Raw genomic sequence first — 5546 nt, forward strand, 5'->3', positions numbered from 1 at the left:
GGGCTTGTGGCGCAACGGTAGCGCGTCTGACTCCAGATCAGAAGGTTGCGTGTTCAAATCACGTCAGGCTCAGAATGTTTTTCTGCCGCTGGTTCCAGGAATTTCTCTCTGTGGGAATGTTCCCGAAATGACTCCGTTCAAACCACAATTTGTCCGAATGTTTCAGATTTACCCGCTCAGTTTATATTTTTGAGCAGTTTCATCAAACAATCGGATAGCTCAGTCGGTAGAGCATGGGACTCAACCTCCCAGCATCGAGGATTCGAGCCGCACGTTGGCCGCTTCCATATTATTATCTGAGAATATTGAACCAACTGTGCTACCGTGCTGCCCAAACAGTTGGTTCAATCTCACTGCTCGTGGGTGAGACCAGAACTACTGGGCAGTTAAAAACAAGGACGTCGCTCTTTTTCGGACAGAGATGAGGAAATTTCTCCCTCTCAGAGAGTTGTGCGACTTTGGAACTCTGCCACAGAAGGCCGCGGAAGCGGGACATTGATTATTTTTAAGGCGGAGATGGGGAAATTCTTGTTCAGCAAATAAATCAAAGGTTTATCGGGGTTGCATACAATCATTGCATTCAGCCAGTTACCTGGGTGCACGAGCGTGCGGTTTTTTATTTGATATATCAGTTCCACACCATGGTGAAACGGTGTTAAAATGTCGTTTTCATTTCTTCACGTGTTCTTCACTGATATATTCGCTGCAATAACTTCTCTGGGCACAAAGCACGGTAGCACAAGTGGCTAGCACGGTGGCTTCACAGCGCCAGGCTCCCAGGTTCGATTCACTGTCTGTGCGGAGTCTGCACGTTCTGCCCGTGTCTGCGTGGGTTTCCTCCGGGTGCTCCGGATTCCTCCCACAGTGCAAAGACGTGGATTAGGTGGATTGGCCAAATTACCCTTAGTGCCCATACGGGACCAGTCTTTATAAATAGAAGCGTCATCCCGGCCCTGGGTCACTGCCCGTCTGGAGTTTGCTCATTCTTCCCATGTGTGCGTGGGTTTCACCCCCACAACCCAAAGATGTGCAAGGTATGTGGATTGGCCACGCAAAATTGGCCCTTAATTGGGAAAAAAATAATTGGGTACTCTAAACTAATACAGAACTAAATAAATAAATAGAAACGCCGAGCACAAAGGCAAGGCCGCTATGGGGATTCTTCATAAAATCCTGCGACAGAAATAGACAATGTTGGATAACTCGGCTGGTCTGGCAGCATCTGTGGAGAGAGAAACAGAGTTACAGTTTCCAGTCCAGTCTGACCCTGCTTCCCATTCTCTGTTTCCCGCTCCACAGATGCTGCCAGGTCTGCTGAGATTTTCCAGCTCTGGGCGACTGACATGGACACGGTGGGCGGAATGGCCGCACCCTGTGCTGGAACCATTCTATGATTCTATAATTCTAATCTGTTCTCGTAAATGAAACCGTCTATGTCTGTATCATTCTGGTGAATCTGCATTGCCGCCGCTACATTAAAGTTCTGAATACAATTTTGGACTCCCCTCATTCCCTCCTCCAGCAGATTTTTGCCGGGTGAATATCCTGATTCCCTAAACTCCTCATTCTCTCGAAAAATGAAATGCCGCTTGGCTTTGACACGACCCAATAGACAGAGTGGTTCCGTCCTCACTACCCGATCAATGCATCTCAATCGGAACAAGACTGAATTTTCAATTCTCGCTCTTCCAACACAACTCGATGCAATTCGGCCTCACAACTTGGACTGGATTGTCACATCAGTGATTGCAGATACTTTGGAAAAATGAGTCCCACTTGGGAGAAAGCAGGATGGAAAATCGACAATGATGGGTTTCGAACTCAAGCACGGAGAGCTCAATGGATTAGCAATCCGTCCCCTTAACCACTCGGCCACCTCAACCCGCAAGCGCGTTTGTCAAATCAAAGGTTTATCAGGTACAAATAACCATTGTATTCAGCCAGCTGCGTGGATGCTGTTTTTACTTGAGGATCAATTCAGAATCCCACACCATGATCAAACGACGTTTAAATACCCTGTCCGTTTCTTCACGTGTTCTGCACTGATATATTCGCTGCAATAACTTCCCTGGAGCTCAAACCTCCTCCCGATTTCAGTCAATGACACCATCCGGGTTTTTGAACCCGGGACCTCTGGCATCTTATCGCAGCTGAGAATCAATGTCAATGTCAGGAGTGGGATTGAACCCTCGTCTCCAGAGGAGACTGACACCTGATGTATCCAAACGGTTCTAGGGGATTGGGCCGTGTTGGGGTGCTCTTTCCGAGGGTCGGTGCAGACTGGATGGGCCGAATGGTCTCCTTCTGCACTGGAGGCATTCTATGATTACTTAACCAGGGTGCAAACGGCAGCATCAGGACACAAGGACAAGGTGAGGTCTCAGGCCAGAGCAAGAGTCCTCTGTAATGACACACAGAACATCAGAAGTAAAAATATTTATTGTGGACTGGTGCCATCTCCTGGCTGACCGGGAGCCGTGCGACACGGACACTTTCATTCAGGAGCATTTTAAATTGGAGTGAAATAACAGAAACATAGTAAGACGTTGTTTACGAAACAAAGCAAAGCATCAAAAGGACTCAACATTCGGCAGTCAGTGATGGAGGGATACTGGTGAGCATCGCTGCCTTCCAAGCAGTTGATCCAGGGTCGATTCCCGACCATCGCAATAATAATTTGGTCGGAGGCGTTTGCGTGATTTCGTGTGTTTCGAGCTGAGGAAGAGAGCTGGAGAAAGTGAGGTGGCTGGAGGCAGGAATCTTCGCTTGTTCGAAATAGTCTGGTTGGATTGTTCGCATCCGTCCGAGTGGCGAAACTGTGATCTCGGTTTCTGTAGTGGTTTATTATTGGATATTGTTCCCTATAGAATTTACAGTGCAGAAGGAGGCCATTCGGCCCATCGAGTCTTCACCGGCTCTTGGAAAGAGCACCCTACCCAAGCCCACACCACCCTATCCCCATAACCCAATAACCCCACTCAACCAACACTAAGGGCAATTTAGCATGGCCAATCCACCTAACCTGCACATCTTTGGACTGTGGGAGGAAACCGGAGCACCCGGAGGAAACCCACGCAGACACGGGGAGGATGTGCAGACTCCGCACAGACAGTGACCCAGCCGGGAATCGAACCTGGGACCCTGGAACTGCGAAGCTGATGAATGTGATATAAAATAGTTAGTTTAAATATATTAGTTACAGTAATGTAGATGTAGGCCAGTCTAATCCTGGTGAGTTCACAGACAAAGGATTTCAGAAAGCATGGCACAAAAGGGGGAGGTGTGTCTGGTGGAGGAGGAGAAAAGGATGCTGGGTAACAAGAGATCCAGGGGTAAGGAATGAGAAGTGAGCCAATTAGGATGTATTGCCAGGTCAGGAGGGGTATAGGATGACCAATGGGAATCTGTATGTGAAACTTGATGTCATTTGAATGTATTTGTAGAGATTCCTTTGTCTCCAATAGCACTCGATTCGGAAGACCCAGGAGGCAGCTTGTGTTCTGGGTTTGTGTGATGCGATTCAGACTTGCAAGTTGGTTAAAAATAAATAATACTATGCCTACAAATCCATCTCGAGTTTTATTGAGGCCAGACTAACGGGTAAAGAATTCAATGTTTTGTCATTTGGTGCCGGAAACCCGGGATTTCTCCAGACGGTTAGCGACCAACTGCGACATCAGAATTAGACTGATTTTCGACAAGGAAAGTGGAAACGGGCCCACAATGTGTGTAGCTGTAAAATTACACACATTTGTTTTCCCCCCTTCTCATGGTCTGATTTGTCTGGTCACTCGCGGTTGGTACGGAAAGATCGTCTCGACAAAATCAAAGGTCAGTCTGGGGATTCGAAAATTGAACTGATGGGACATCTGGCAAGATGGTTCCGTTCTACGAGTGTTTTTGATGAACTGATGGGACATCTGGAAAGACGGTTTAGTTCCACGAGAGTGTTTTTGAAACTATCGTTCATTAAGCTAAAATTGTATCCTTGGACTGTAGTGGCGAGAAAAGATACATTTTAAAACAAACTGGATGCTGCATGTTAGTTAAAGCAGAAGTCTCTCAAAGGGTTAACAGCAGCTTGAGATAGCTGGCAGCTTGTGGTGAAATTGAATACCTTTCTTTCGAGTCAGTGAAACTCCAGCAAAGTTACGTTTTGAAGTAATTAAAAGGTAAAGGAAGCCAGTGGATTTCTCCACCTCTTTTACATAAGTTAATAATTTTAGCAAGCAATTGATTGAAATTGCCAGAATCTTAAGTTTGAATTACTTGAAATAATGTTGATCTCATTTTATTTGTGAATTAATAGAAACTTAAAGAAACTCACTGACACCATTTAAAAAAGTGTAAATCTGGAGATGACAGTTGACTTTGCTCCGGTATAAATCACCGCAGCTAACTGCTTCCTCATTGATAGCAGCCAACATTTTTGTGAATGTTAGCTGTAATGTTGGCTGAAGCTGCCCCCACCATAAACTTAAATTAAACTAATCAATTAATTAGTGATGGCTGGTCAGGTGATGTGCTTGAGCTGCTTGATGTGGGAGCTGGCAGGTCCCATTGCGAGCTGCAGTGACCACATCTGCAGTAAGTGTTGGCTGCTCGAAGAGCTCTGGCTCAGAGTTGATGAGCTGGAGTCTGAGCTTTAAACACTGAGGCACATCCGGGAGGGGGAGACTTACCTGGACACTGTGTTTCAGAAGGCAGTCACCCCTGTCAGAGTAAGTAGTTTAAATCCTGCTAGTGGCCAGGGACAGCAGGGTGTGACTGCAAGTCAGGCAGGTAAAGGGAACCAGCAGTCAGGAACTCAGGAGCCTCAGCCCTTGACTCTGTCCAACAGGTATGAGGCACTTGCTCCCTGTGTGGATGGCGAACAGGGCTGCAGGAAGGATGAGTCAGCTGACCAAGGCACCATGGTTCAGCAGGCCATTCAAGGGGAGGGAGTAAATAGGCAAGTTGTAGTTGTAGGGGATTCTATTATCAGGGGGATAGATAGTATCCTTTGTGAGCAGGATAAAGAGTCGCGCATGGTATGTTGCCTGCCCGGTGCTAGGGTGCGGGACACCTCTGACCGGCTTGAAAGGATACTGGAGAGGGAGGGGGAGGATCCAATTGTTGTGGTCCATGTCGGTACCAACAACATAGGCAAGTCTAGGAAAGAGGACCTGTTTAGAGATTATAAAGAGCCAGGATTCAAATTAAAAAACAGGTCATAATCTCCGGATTACTGCCCGAGCCACGTGCAAATTGGCACAGGGAGGCAAGAATAAGGGAAGTTAACACGTGGCTGAAAGAGTGGTGTGGGAATGAGGGGTTACTTTTCATGGGACACTGGCATCAGTTTTGGGACAGGGGGGACCTATACCGTTGGGATGGTCTCCACCTGAACCGAGCTGGGACCAGTGTTCTGGCGAAAAGAGTAAATAGGGTGGTCAATAGATTTAACTAAAGATTGGCGGGGAAGGAAAAGTCAGGGAACCAAGCGGTGAAGTAATCAGTGGGAAGCGTAGCTGCTTAGGAATACAAAAAAGCACGAAAAGACAGAA

The 5546-nt window shown here is 47.0% G+C and overlaps 1 non-coding gene across 1 annotated transcript; it reads left to right on the forward strand.

The window, feature by feature from the left end:
- trnaw-cca (transfer RNA tryptophan (anticodon CCA)) lies at window positions 1-72 on the forward strand. The gene has a single exon. It is a non-coding gene; the product is annotated as a tRNA-Trp (tRNA).
- Window positions 73-5546: the final 5474 nt, after the last annotated feature.

Source organism: Scyliorhinus torazame, chromosome 24 (assembly GCF_047496885.1).
Source record: "Scyliorhinus torazame isolate Kashiwa2021f chromosome 24, sScyTor2.1, whole genome shotgun sequence".
Taxonomy (NCBI): domain Eukaryota; kingdom Metazoa; phylum Chordata; class Chondrichthyes; order Carcharhiniformes; family Scyliorhinidae; genus Scyliorhinus; species Scyliorhinus torazame.